Source organism: Dasypus novemcinctus, chromosome 7 (genome assembly GCF_030445035.2).
Source record: "Dasypus novemcinctus isolate mDasNov1 chromosome 7, mDasNov1.1.hap2, whole genome shotgun sequence".
NCBI lineage: Eukaryota > Metazoa > Chordata > Mammalia > Cingulata > Dasypodidae > Dasypus > Dasypus novemcinctus.
Window position 1 is genome coordinate 91,536,751 of NC_080679.1, and position 15,079 is coordinate 91,551,829.

A 15,079-nucleotide genomic window follows, 5' to 3' on the forward strand; every position below is an offset into this window, starting at 1 on the left:
GGAGCAGAAGCCGCTTCAAAGTGGAGGGCTGACTGCACTGTTGGTAGGAACAGAGAGGAGACCAAGGAGCAGGCAGTAGAGGGTAGCTGCTGGCTAGAGAGAATAAAGGCTGGAATTAAGCCAAGTGGTGGGGTTTCTAAGGGTATCTCCTTAGTTTCTGGCTTGGACCTCAAGGTTCATGGTAGTACCATTGCAGGAGATACAGGACGTACAGGAAAATAGGCAGGCATGGGGAGTGGTGTGGAGGTGACGATTTTAGTTTTGTTGATCTACTTCCCTTGTCTTGAGAACCTGGATGTATTCTCATGCCCATTGCTCATTCTACTCATTGCTCTTCTGCTTTTTGTACATTTTCCTTACTCAGTTATCCTTCAATTGGCAAGTAAATTTTTGGTAAGCAAATTAAATGGAAAGAAACCTCTGAGTTAAGAGCTGAACTGCTAAATTAAATGAAAATTGCTTTTTTACATCTTTTTAAAGTGGGTTGGGGGCCATCTCAATAGAGATTAGATTAGAAAATCATCTTTAATTTAAGAAGTACTCTGCCTGTTAGCATAACACTAGGAACCCTGCTGGTGATTATGAAAGAAATATCTAAATAGAGAATCTTTGAGCTGGAGTGAAACTTAATGAACTTGGGCCACCACCCTCAGTTACATATAAAAGCCAGGAATAGTGGAAGCTGAAAGGTTAAGTGACAATGTGTGACACAGCTATGGTGCAGGGGATGTCTCATCCATTAGTTCAGGATTTCTCCATCTTGATAATTCCCTGCAGTAATCCTGTAGAGATGAGAAAGCAGAGTTGAAGAACTCTAACTCTCATAGCTCCTCAGTCCATGTAGATCCAAGGCCTCTTTGATCCTTGACTTTAATTTTAAATTAACCTCACTGTTTATCTAGGAAGTTATTATATAAGAGGCTATCTTTCTCTTTAGGAAGCTTCTGGTTTTGTTTTTCAGGTAACTCTTTGCTGAACAGACAAGTACTTCTTATAAAATGCTCAGCCAGTCTGACAATTATGGATACTTTGCACATATATAAAAACAAAATAACAAGAAAAGAAGGCTGCATAAAACATTGTTCACTTTCATTTATTTATTTAACTTTTCTCAGTCTTCTTTGTTTGTCACCTTATTCTCTGTGCACAGGGATCAAGCAGTTGCCTGTCTAGCCTTGGAAATGCCTGTGTGCCTCTGGGCAAATAATAATTAAACAATTAAATTGTTGATTGCCTTTTATTCAGTGTATTCTTGTTGAGTCTTAATTAGGGAGAGTAATATAGTAAAAAATTGTTTAGGTTAGTATTTGACAAGTATTCTCAGGAGGGCATAGGAAGAATGGTTTTTAAAAGATCTAGTTCTTTATTTTGGTACCTCCTCCTCTTGTAGCAATACCCCTCAATGTATCTGAAAATTCTGTAGATATAGTTTTGGAAACTTGATCTTGATTTGGAGGAGTTGTTTCATTGATAAATATACTAAGAAAACTCCTTCCACTCTAAAGTGAAGACTGCTTTTATGAAATAAAGGAATTTTTAAATATTCTGTATATGCTTCTTTATGTTTCCTGTGTTAACCTGTTCCTCTCAAATGAGGATATTTGGTACTTTTTGCTACGGCTTTGAATTTAAGGTTAGGCTAGGCGTCATTTAGTGATAGAGCTTAAACTTTTTTATCCTTTTTGTTTTTTTGTAATTTTAAATTTCATTCACTCCACAGATATTTAAGTAAGTCTGGTGTGATATCAGACAAGGCATTGCAGATAAAGCAGGACGTTGCCTACACAGAGTCCTTAAATTTCAAGAAGCTTCCCTTTGAAGTTTTGCTAAGTATCTGTCTAGTGAGGATATATTACACAGGAAACCCTGAGTAGTAAAGATTAGGAGAAACAAAATGCCAGGCATCCCATTAGGAAACCAGAAAGTCTGGTCGTCGACCAGGTGGGTGGCATCCCTGCGAACTCTTGTAAAAGTGCTTTGAGATCAGCAACTAATGAAAGCCTCTATAGTATTAAGTGTGAGGATAATCATCGAGGATTACCACATTACTGTGAGACAACAGCTAAACCATGGATGTCTCATGGCAGTGCAGAATGCTGAGGTGCTCTTGGAGTGGGTTAACATACATGAAAGCTGGAGAAACACACTGAGCAAGGTGATCTGATTGCTAGAGAATTCTCACTCTGCTTAGGGAGCAGTGGGTTGGGAGAATGGAAGAAATGGCATGATGTCCTTTCTTACCTATGCCTGTTCTTAATCCTTCCTACGCAAAGTGCTCTAATTCCTCCTTAAGAAGCTTTTTGACATTTCACGTAGCTGGAATAGAGCTTCTTGGGTTTAGGTAAGTGGAGTGTCTTATAACGCAGATCTCATCCAGGAATTTTCTGACTTCATGAATAAACCACAAACCCTGACTGGGTGATGGCTGACAGGTTTTGAAAATAAGACATGCAGTATGAAGGGAAGATAAAAAAAATAAGGGGGGAAAGAAGGTGTGACCCATTCTATTTCTTTATTGAGCTACCAACTGCTCTAAAAGGTCCCCAGAAAGACTTGCTATGTAATCAGTAACATCAGTTGACCAGAAATGGCTGTGTTTATTTCCTTCACAAACTGGTTAGCAAGAGACACCATTGGGCTTCATGTAGAGAAATAAATGGGAGAGGAAAAGGAGATTGCAGAAAGGGGAGAGGTCGAGAGAGAGAAGAGTGAGTTATGCGGGCTACCTATGAGTGAGGAGTGTGTGTGATTGTGTGTGTCTGTCTGTCTTTTGTGGTACCTGCCATTCCCTGAAATCACACCTCCTATCTAGTGAGGAGTTGACTGCGAGGTGTGTTCTATTTTAGGCTGTAGCCTTCCCATCTGGCGTCTGGATTTTCTCTAAGCTGCCTCCAATGGGGGAGTGAATATGAGGCTTTTTGCCTTTCATGTTCCTTCCAGGCTCCTTCCGTCTAGGCTCCATGCAGAGCCCTTTATAATATTTATTTAAAAATTGCTAATTTTATGAATCAAAAATGGTGAAATTTTGACAGTTTTGTTTGATTCAACCTAATAATTCAACCCTTGAGATTCTCCGTCTTCATCACCATGGCCTCTTCTTCCTCTGCTCCTTAAATATTGTGTTTGTACATAATAGCTACCCTTTGTTAGCACTTTCAGTGTGAATGTCCTTCACACATGGCAGCTCTGCAAGGAAGTCACGATCTCTATTTTGCCAGTGGGAGGCTGTGGCTCAGACGGTTGGCCCAGGATGACATGACTGGTGATTGGCAGGGCTGGGATTCAACCCAGGACTCTCTGGTTCAAGCTTGGAATCCTCATCATGCGATTACACTCTAGGGCCTTTGTTCCCTCGGGTTTTATCCTCTTATCTTGGAATTCTGGCACAAATAAAGTTATCTTTGCTGGATAGACATGGGATTTTGGTGGGCCTCCGAACCACTTTATTGAGGGTATTGGAGGTTACAGAGTACAGAAGCAGGTGTACCTTCAGAAGTACAGTGTGGAATTCTGAATATATGGTTGCTTTATTACATTTATTCCTGTCAGATTCACAGTGGGTATCTCTAGTCTCAGCCAAATTATACTTTAAATTCTGGAGAAGAAGGGGTGTTCTGCAGCTTAAGCCTTCAGTTCATCAGTGAGCCCAAAACCTTAGGATAGCCTGAGTTCATCCTGCCTTCACATTGGCCCATCATCACTCTAAGGTTGTGAGACAGACCTTAATCTTTTCCTTAAACCTCCTAGGATTCTGTTCTTCCTCATGCCCCACCTCCCCTTGCCAATTCTTTCCTTTCCATCCTTCAAAAGTACCTAAATATAGTATGTACCTGGAGAGAGCAGTGTTTCCATCTCAAAATTCCTTCCTGGCTTTTTTGGGGAAATTGATATTTTTCCAGAACCCGAGAAAAATCAGTTAAGAAATCAGTCAAATAGGAGAAAGTGTTATAATTCTCCTGTGAGAATTAAAACAATCAAACCAGAGATGTTAGTGGATTGAAAGAATCCATTGATGTCAAGTAAAAAGCCAGAACAGGAAAAGCTGACCCCAGTGTTTTCTGGGAACCGGGCAGGACGGCGCACGTAGGAGAGACTCCATTACGATTGCTTGTGGCTGTTACCGTGCTTGAAGAGTGTGTTCATGGCTCTGTCTGCTGCCACTGGTGAGTCATTCTTGTGAAGAAAATAAATAGAGGTTTATATGCATAGCATACTTTATACAAATCCTGTGAGTGGTATTCCAAGAAATAAGTTCAGGAGCAAAGTAAGTGTTTAACTTGGGAACTTTGACATGTGATTCCGTTTGGGACTTTTAACCTGGCTAGTATGTCAGGATATAGGTGAATGCAGGGGTCAGCAAAATTTCTGTAAAGGCCCTTATAGTAAATATTATAGACCTTGCAGGCCAAAGGGCTCTGTTGAAACTAGCAACTCAGCTGTGTTTAGTGTGAAGGTATCTGTGGGAGTTTGATATTATTTATGAATTCCAAAAAGGGGATATTGATTATGTTTGCAAACTGGTCTGTTCTTCTGGGGGTGATACCCTTTGATTGTATTAGGTTTAGCCGAGATGCCTTTGATTAAATTATGTTAAGCTTAGGGCTTTGATCTGACCACATCAGGGCTGGAGGGTTGGGTCCCTGCCCTCCTTGGTAGACTGTATAAATGGATGCTCAATCAAGAACACATGGAAGTAGATAACACAGAGAAGATATACAGAGGATCCTGTGTATGAGCCTGATAGTTTACTGACCTTGTGAAGAGACCAGAGCGGCTGAGCCCTGGGAAGAGCAATGAGTCTTATGCCAGCCTACAGCTGAGATCAGAAACAGCTGGGGCCTCGGAGCCTTAAGAGGAAGAAGGTCACAGACACAAATGACTTTGGGTGAGAAAGCACCTCTTATGTACCTTGAGTTGGACTCTCTAGGGCCTTGTGACTGTGAGCGACTATATGCTTCTACCCCAATTAAATACCCTTTATAAAAGCCAACAGATTTCTGGTACTTTGCATCAGCACTCCTTTTGGCCAACTAATATAGCAACCATAGATTATATATAAGACGAACGAAATAAAACTTTTATTTACAAAAACAAGAAGCAGGCTGAATTTGGCCTCATTGGAATACTACCCAATAATCTTCTTTGGCCCTTTTTAGCATTTGAATATTTGTTATAGGCTAGGTTCTTTGTAAATGCTGTTGAGCTTAATATTTCTCAAGTTTTTTTTTTTTTTTAACATATCCATAATAATGAATAAAGGATGTTTAGAAGTATTTTAAGAATAATTTATAATTTTAGGAAGTCTAGAGAATTCCCATTTTTCATTCCCAAATTCTATTTATAAATATCTGTTGTGATTTGGAAACATGTGGAGAGGGATTTGCCATATCTCATCCATGCTTCTTCCTACTTCCTGACTCAGTCAGCATTCAACTTTTCTCAATTTTATTTGGCTCTCCCCTCTTTCTGCTCTGTGGTATCCCCTGAGTTTATTGGTGTTTAGGGCGTGTGACCTATTTTCTTTCCACTGGGAACTTGGCTGATGTCCCAGTTGCTTATCTTCAATACATACCTGCCTTTGTCTGTATTCAAGCATCTGGAGTAGATTATTCTTCAAGGATACTCAGCATTTATATGCTTGATTGTACCAATATTATTTTAGAAACAACAAAGTACATTTGTAATATCATACAGATGATTTCTGTTATTTTGTGGGATTGGTATGTTTTATGTTTCCTGCTACCCTGCAACAACACTTCAGTTATCTAAGGGAACTAAGTATAAGAATATCTACTCTGAGCATTCAGTTCACTTCTTACAGTCAAGAGGCAATTTAATGGACTGTTAATAAAGAGCAAAATTAGGAGTCAGATAAAAATGTGTGTTGATGCTTGGTTTTGCCACTTACTAAAAAAGCCTTCTCTTAACATTTGTTTTCTTACCTATCAAATGGGAATAATAGGGCCTTCCACCTAATTTTTTTTAGGTAGAATTCACTTAGCCCAGCTCACTAAATGATAGCTGGAATTCTTAGTTACTCTCAAAGTTGGGAGGTAGTATTTATCCTGTTTCACGGAAAGGAAACTGAAACTCATGGAGGCTAAATGATTTGGGTAAGATCTCAGACAGGTTGGAAAACTGGATTTGGCTGCTTCTGAAATCCATGTTCTTGTTCTCATATACTACTTTTATTTTTTTAAAAGATTTATTTATTTATTCCCCTCCCCTCCCTCCTGCCCTGCTGTTTTTGCTGTGTTGCCTTCTCATTTTCTCTCCTCTAGGATTCACCAGGATTTGATCCTGGAGACCCCTGATGTGGAGAGAGGTTCCCTGTCAACTATGCCACCTCAGTTCCTGTTTTTTTTTTTTTTGCCACGCTTCACCTGGACTCTTGTCTCTCTTTTGTTGTGTCATCATCTTGCTGCATGACTCACTTGCGCAGGCGCTTGCACTCACCACGCAGGCACACGTGTGGGCGCTGGCTCACCACATGGGGCCTTGCTTGGGCACTGCCTCACTGCGTGGGCACGCTTCCTCCTCTTTTTCACCAGGAGGCCCCAGGGATCGAACCCAGGTCCTCCCATATGGCAGACAGAAGCTCTATTACTTGAGCCATATGCGCTTCCTGCATATACTGCTTTTAAAAGTAATTTCAGCTAATAGCAATTCAACAGCACAATAGGTGTGCTCATTTTGGGTTTGGAGTGGGTTGGGGATGGGTTGGGTTGGGTGGACCTATGAAAGAGAAGAGATTTACAGTACCTTGGAGCCACAGTTTCCAGAAGCCAAGAATATATTATAACAACAACAACAAAACTGAGAAAACTGTCTCTTATCTACACCTCAACTGCCCCCCACCCTTGCTTAGCTGCTGTGTTGACTGCCAAGAACTTGTTTGATTTTTAAGTACTTTTTATGCTCTTGTGTTACTCAGGTTTCATCATCTTATGGTGGCTTTTAGGAACCTACGTATGTTCTTTTATACTGCTTTAAAGACAAATGTACTTTAAACACCTGCAATTGGAGCTAGAAAATTTGATTGGATTTCTTTTTCCCTTTACTTACTCTCACCCCCGACACAAGAATGTGCCTCTGACTTTTATGGGACGGATTTTTATACGGCATAATTGGCTGCCAATAATTAAACTCCATTGCCAAGCAAATGAGTTGGCTAAGGTTTTGAAAAACTCAGTGAAAGTTTTGGGACAGGTTGATGGAATTTGCTATGCAGATATTTATTTTGTAGCACTGATTTTAATTGGTGCATGTCTTTTTTCTTCTTTTAATCACTTTTGGATTTTCAGGAGATACTGACCTTGCTTATTGCCATGAAGGGCAGTTATGGGGAGATAGGCCCTATGTAGAATGTTTGAAGAGTTACATATTCTGAAATTTGCAGTGATCTTAAGTTCCAATCTCATCAACTTTGTGCACCTCAGTTTTGAGTTCAATTCATGGGCTAGTTATTTGAGAGCCAAAATGACTTTTAAAAATATTAAAGTATATTCAACCTAGAGACTTGATTTTTAGCCGTAACTCTTGAGCACCAGTGTTTTTGTCATTCTGTTGCTTCTGTAAACCTCCCTCCAGTACAGAGCCATACCTTAAAGACATGCTTGACTGAATTTCTAGGCAGGAGAGCTAAGCTCTGGCCCCCTCCTAAAATGCAGTTAGTCTTTGGCAGGGGGAAAAGCCACTTGAGTGTGAGTCTGCCAAATTTCTCTGGCCCTAGGATCTTGGAAAATACCAGTATTTCAATAGTTTGTTCTGAAACTGAAGGGTTTGTGGGTGCTTCTTAGTGTTTGAATCTGTTTTTAAGGATGACCACTTTAGGAATAGATTTTTACTCTTTAACTTCGCTGAAATTATTGCTGAAAATGTTGAATTTCTGGTTAACTTTTCTGCATGGGATATTTACATGCTCCCAAGAAGTAAGCTCTTCAGTGTTTTGGGTTATTTAATTATTTGAATGGGAAAGCTTGGTTCTAATAAAAATTTCCTTTTCCTTTGGCCAATGTTGATGTTTTTAAAGTCCTCCTAAAGGAAAAGGGAGTGTATGTGTGTGTGTTTTTTTTTTTTGCTAGTTATCTAGAGCCCCCCTTCCTTCCGCTTTGTACTCCTTCCCCACCATTGTTTTATGAGCCTTTGCACTAGGTCTATAAGGGCATCTACTACTGAGAATGTTGTTTGACAGTAGAGTAGAAGCAGATTATTTCTGGGTGGATGCACAAGAAACTGGCTACTCTGGAACATTGGATGCTTGGATGAAGGGCTGGGGTTCTAGAGATGCAGGAAAACTTTTCCTTATATTTTGTAATGTTTGATTTATTTTTAATTAAGTACATAAGTAATATGCACAAAATCTCCCCCCCCCCCCCATAATGGGCTAGTTCATGGTATGTACTCTTTCCCAACTGCAGATCTTACTGTTTAATGTATCAATAAGAAATTTACCCAAAGACCAATACAGTGGCTTCAGTACACTGCACGTCAGTGTTTTTCAGTCCTTTCCGTACTTGCTTTACTTGTAAATTGGCTTTAGTTTTGCAGTCCCAATTGAAAGGCTTGTCAAGTGTGCACTTCCTTTAGCTACCACATTCGCTACTACAGAATTTTCTTCTGCTTACCTGGTTTTCTTTCTTCTTTCCCTCTGCAGCCCTGAGTTCCTTGGGAGCCTTGCATCGCCTTGGTGAGAACTGCTGGAGAACGCCTTATATTCCTGGAGACTCTGGGAAAACCCTCTTTCACTCTCCAAGTCTCTGAGTGAAGAGCACGTGAAGCTCCAAACAAGGGCACACTACTTGAAGGACTGTGAAGATATGACCTGGAGTCAGCTTTAAGGTAGCTGAGTTAGCTCTTACCCAGGAGCTCCCAGAGGCAATAGAGCTATTTCAGCAAACCACTTCTTTTAATGCTCTTTGGTAGAGAGTAAATCTACATGGTAAATTGTTTAGCCACCATGTGTTGGTTTATATAAGTCCAATATAAGAAAGTTAGACCCAGCCTAATAGTTCTTGTATTGTCTTGAAGACAGAGTAGTTTTTCGGTGACTCTGCACAGTTATTCTTCAACTTTGGCCAAGTTGTTCCATACTACCAACGCTTCCTTACATATAAAATTCTTCTGCTATTCTTTTCCCCATATTGGGCTGTTAATCTTTTTTTTTTTTTTTTGAGGGGGGGAAGGACATTAAATTTTAATAACGTTTTCTATGGACTACTTTGAAATCTTTGGAAAGAAGTATTGCTATCAGAATGAAATGCTAGTATGATAGTACTAAACTAGTGGGTAATACAGATACCTTCTGTAGAGTCAGTAAAATGTTTTCTCTGAGAGGCCTGAAATGCTAAACCTTGTATCTCTTGGTGGGTGTGTCTCACTGAGTTAAATGTGGGAATTGCTCAGATGCCTTTTGAACCTTGTATTATAGACCACACAAGCAAGAAACGTGGGATTAAAGGCTGCTGGGGTTGATCATTACTTCCATAGTTAAAGAGTTTTGTGGAAGGCTTCTTGTAACTGTCAGGTCCTTTTTTTTTCTTTTCTTTTTTTTTTGAGGTACCAGGACCAGGGATTGAACCTGGGACCTTGTATGTGGGAAGGTGCACTCAATCACTAAGCCACATTGGCTCCCCTGCATTGGTTTTTTTCATTTGTTTGCTTGTTGTTTATTTGTTTTTGTTTGTTTTTGGGAGGCACCAGGGGCTGAACTTAGGACCTCCCATATGGGAAGCAGGCATCCAACCACTTGAGCCACATCTGCTCCCCTCTTCTTTAAGGAAATGCTAATTTATTGTATTTTCAAAAAAACGTTATTGTTTACATAAAAGTTTATTTTGATTCTTTAATTTCAGCTAGTAAAAAGTACAGCCGTGTATGAAGATAAAAGTTCTTTCCTTTTCTCTCTCAGTCCTAGCTAATAGTTCAGGGCACATTCTTTCTGAATACAAACTTTGTCATATACAGACATGTTCATATGCAAATAAATATACATATTAACTATATTTAAAAATACATGGTATATAGCTCTACATTTTGTTTTACAATTTGCTTTCCTCACCTCCCCCATATGATATCTTGTGGACATTTTTACTTTTAAGCAGAACTTCATCTCAGTCTTAATAATGACGCCTTAGTGTTCCTTTATGTGACTGTGACATAATATTAACTAGTCCTCTCGCGATGGCTTAGCTTGAAATTTCAAGTGGAAACCTTTTGCATTAGGAAACAAATGAAGGCCATGGCTGTTGACATTGGACTTTTAGTCCTTAAGGATATGAATTTTTATTTTCCAGTGCAGATGATGCAGTATTTTGGGCTGGTGCCGAAGCATCAGTTTTTATGTCAAACTTTCATTTTCTGGAGGCTTGGAAAGAACTATTTTGGCACTAGCCTGTATTGATATATTAACATAGTTGTTAGTTTTGGCTACCATCCTCTAGGCATTTTAAGATAGTTTTGTATCCATTTAAGGTGGCATGAGGTTGAATTAATTTTAAAGGAAGTAATGAATAACAGGGATGGATTTAAAAGACTTTATTTATTCATCTATATATTGATTTAAATTTTAAAATATATATAAAGAAATTTATTATAAATGAAAGGAATTGGCTTACACAATCACTGGGGCTGGCAAGTCCAAACTCCATAAAGCAGGCCACAAACCCTTTATAGGAAACTCCTATAAAGGTGAAAGTGAACTTTGAAGTCCTTAGCCCAAATATCTTAGAGAATGCTGGATGGATAGACATTCTGACAAAAGCCAATGCTGAAGTTGAGGCAGAAATTCTTTTTCTGACCTCTGAAAACTTCAGTTCTGGTTTTTAAAACCTCTAATTGATTGGCTGAGGAGATACCCCACATTATGGAGGGCAATCTTCTTTGTTGACTGTAGATGCAAACAAGTGATTATAGCTGCAACCAGCTGATTATAGGGGCAAGTTCCATCTATGAAATACCCTCACAGTAACAAGCAGGCCAGTGCTTGGCCAAACAAAATGGACTTAGCCAGACTTGGCCAAATTGGCACGTGAAATTAACCATCACACCTAGTGTAGTGAAATCTGGGGTGATAGAGGGTTTTGCCCAGGTAAATAGCTACATTTTATCCTCCCATTTTTTTTTTCTAGATGCAGTAGATTTGAGACTTAGAGTTATAGGCAGACAATTAAACTTAAGATACAAGATGAATAAGAATCTTATTTTTAGTTTCAAATATGAAATGGTAAATCAGTATGTGGTGGTTAGGGGCTCTTTGTGCCCCAGAAAACCATATACTCAAAGCTAATCTGACTTTATTTAGTGTATATATTTATTTGAGGGAGGAGATGTAGTAGTTAATTGCTAACCTTGTGATTCTTTATTATGAAACAGGGTTAACAATTTTTCAGCTCAGTAGTTTACAAGTGTGATTGATAGAATCACCAGAGAAGTTTTCAGGTATCTGGGGTTGGGAATGAATATGTCTTTCATTATTTTATAAAGCATTTACCTTTAGAAATTAAAAAGGAACAAAGAACGTTTAGTGAAAAATAAGTCTCTAACACTCTGTTCCCCAGTCACTTCAGTTTCCATCCCTAGGGGCAACCACTATTACCAATTTCTTTTGTACTCTTTCAAAGATTTCAGGCATATACTTTATATATATGTATGCACATAACATTACTTTTTTGAATACTTTTTTGATATATACTGTTTTTTATCTTGCTTATTTCATTGAAATATTTCTTGGGAGTTCTTCCATATTAGCCCCTCATTCTTTCGTGTGGACGACTAGTATTCTACTGTAGAGATGTGCTGTAATTTATTTAGCTGGTACATATTGATGGGCATATAGATCATTTCTAATTTTTATTATTACAAACAAGACAAATGTAGCTTCGTTACATTCATACCAATTGACTTGTAGTGTATGTGGGATCAATTTTTTAGAAGTGGAATTGCTGGGTCAAAGTGTACATATGTTTTAATTGGGGTAGAAATTTATTGTCAAGTTGCTCTGTTCACAGAGCTTGAAAAATTTTAGATTTTACTAGCAATGGATGAAATATGCTTTATCATATCCTTATCAATCACAATGTGTTATCAAACCTTTATCATATCTTTATCAATCACAATGTGTTATCAAACCTTTTTTCTTTGCCAAACTGGTAGGTGAAAATGACAGTTTACTGTATTTTTAATTTGCATTTTTCTTATTTTGACAGATGTTGAACATCTCTCCATAAATTTAAAAGCCATTTTATTTCCTTTTTTGGTCATTCTGCATTCTCATACTTTGTGTATTTTCCTATTGGATTTTTGGTCATTTTATAATTGGTTTATAGGACCTCTTTACGCATTAACAAACATGCCCTTTTTTATTTCTTTTTGCAAATGGAGTCTCAGGATTTTTCCCCAGTAGGTCATTTGTATAAAACAATTACTATTTTGCTGTGCAGATTATTAAAATTTTTGTATAGTTATATTAACCAATTTATTCATTCAAAAATGTTTATTGAATGCTTCTTACGTGTTGAGTATTTTTCTAGGCACCAGGCTGTATAGAAGTGAAAAACAATAGACCCTAGTTCCTGCCCCATGGAGAAAAAATTCTAGTGGACAAGACTGTCAATAAAAGATGAGCAAATAAATTTACAGCAATTTTTATATCATAGTTAAAAGACCTTCTCTTTCTCTAGGTTTAAAAAATTATGGTTGGGGAGTGTACATGGCTCAAGCAGTTGAGTGCCTGCTTCCCACGTGGGCAGTCTCAGGTTTAGTTCCCAGTGCCCCCTGAAAACAAAACAAAACAAAAAACAAGCAAACAAACAAACAAAAAAACAACTGAGGGGAGCTCTTGTGGCCTAGTGGTTGAATACCAGCTTCTTACATATAAGGTCCTGGGTTCAATTCCTGGCCCTGGTACCTTAAGGAAAAAATACATATTTGGGGAGTGAATATGGTTCAGAGATCGAGTGCCTGCTTCCCATGTACAAGGTCCCAGGTTCCATCCCTGGTGTCTTCTAAACACAAAGAAACAATCAAATGGAAAAGAAAACAACAACTCTAATTGAGGAGCAGCTGTAGCTCAGTGGCTGAACACCTACTTCCTATTTACAAAGTCCTGGGTTCAATCCCTGGTACCTCCTTAAAAACAAAATTCTGATGTCTTCTAGTATCATGTGGTTCTTTTTTTAAAATTTAAATCTTTGATCCACCTGGAATGTAAGGTATGAAACCAATTTAATTTCTCCATTAATTAGGGCGAGCCTGAGTTACTGTATCCAAGAGACTGAAATATGCTATGGTTCAAATAACATAGAGGTTAATTTTTTCCTACCTAACAGCCCACTACGAGAAGAACAGATCAGCAGAACAGACTCAGGTTCTTTTCTTCTTGTTGCTCTAATTGTCGTCACTCATGGACATAGGTGATTGCTGCTATCTGGGCTTACTCAGTGGGAAGGGCAAAGGAGAAAGTCCAGGGCATGTGATTACATCACTTCTACTCAGGATCCATTGGTGAGAACTTAGTCATATGGGCACACGTAGCCATGAAGGAGGCTGGGAAATGGAGTATCTCTTGGTCAGCATTTATCCAGGAGGAGGGAAAGAAAGAATTTTGGTGAGAAATTAGCAGTCTCTGCTACATTGCCAAGTCATACCAATTTTATTGAGTGCTACAACTTTTTTCCTTTGATTTATATTATAAATTCTCATATATATTTTGGTCTGTTTGGGGGATATCCATTTATTTTTATTGATTTGTCTACCTATGTATATACCAGAATCATACTTTTTAACTCTTGGAACTTAATAATATATGTCCTAATTTTTGGTAGGAGGAGTCTTCCCTTTTTAAGACCCTTCCACAGAATTTCCTTATTGTGTGTGTGGGGTGGTAGTGGTGATGGAAGTGTATGTGTGTTATATGAACTTTTAAATAATCATGTCTTATCCTCTGCTCCCTCATACTCGCAAAGAAGAAAATCTGTTAATATTATTAACTGACTGTGTTAAACATATAACTTATTAGGGAGAGTTCATATCTTTATGATATTAAATTTTCTTACTAGGTTGCAAAATCCATTTTAGGAATCATTGATCTGGATTCTAGTCTTTGTGTATCCACTGACCTGTGAAACATACAATTGAAGGAAGAAACATCAACTTATTATAAGGTGTTGTGTTAATTTTTTTTAATGAGTTCTGATTCTCACTAGGAAAGTTATACCTGTTCCTCTATTCTACTAAAAATTAATGAAATTGGAACTTGATAGGAAACAGTTTTCCTCAGTCTGAAGGTAAGGAATGGTTGATATTTCAGGAGCTTATTAAGATACTTATTTATAGTGCACAAACCTGGGCAAGTCTTGCATGTATGACTCATAATGCTTGTTACTTCTTCAGTATGTATGTTTGCTGCACTTTCTTTTAACAATACATGCAGCTTTTGTCTATTCTTTTTTACCTTCTTATTGTAAAATAAAAATGGGTAGAGAAATTCACACAAAATAAACATAGTTTAGTTAGTATAAGGGGGTATCTCTGACCTCTATTCAGATCAAGCAATACAGTGTTGGCAGCCCCGTTAGATCCTCTTCATGTGTTCATGTCCCCGTCACAGCCCCCATTTCTTCCTCTACAAGTAACTACTTTCCTGACTTTTATAGTTATTCCTTCTTTGCATTTCTTTATGGTTTCATTATCCAAGTGTGCATACAAGCCACTACAGGTCAATCTTCTCTCTCTCAGCTTTTTCTTTTCTTTACAGTTTATCTGTTGAAGAACCTGACCATTTGGCTGATAGTTTCCCACTGCCTGGATTTTGGTGATTGCACCTTCATGGTTCAATTCATCTTGTTTATCTTTTTGACTTAATGGGAAGTAGTATTGTAAGGCAATGATAAGCTCATTGCTACTGGTTTGCCATTGTTTCTATACCTTTTTTAGTGGACAGATCAGAAATAAATATATAAATACCTAAAGAGTTCAGACTGACACTCCAATTAAATTCAGTTTATAGGGTTTTACTTAACCTTTCTATGTGCCCTCTCTAATAATTTACTTTTTGTATTCTATTTCCATTCTCCCCTCA

The 15,079-nt window shown here is 38.2% G+C and overlaps 1 protein-coding gene across 2 annotated transcripts in view; it reads left to right on the plus strand.

Annotated features, from left to right (window-relative positions):
• Positions 1 to 15,079, plus strand: part of ACVR1 (activin A receptor type 1) — a 143,190-nt gene that overhangs the window by 50,452 nt on the left and 77,659 nt on the right. For both annotated transcript variants that reach the window (XM_004449134.4, XM_058300891.1), the window contains exon 2: positions 8,657 to 8,841. The gene's annotated coding sequence lies outside the window, so the exon portion shown is untranslated. The remainder of the gene's footprint in view (positions 1 to 8,656; positions 8,842 to 15,079) is intronic.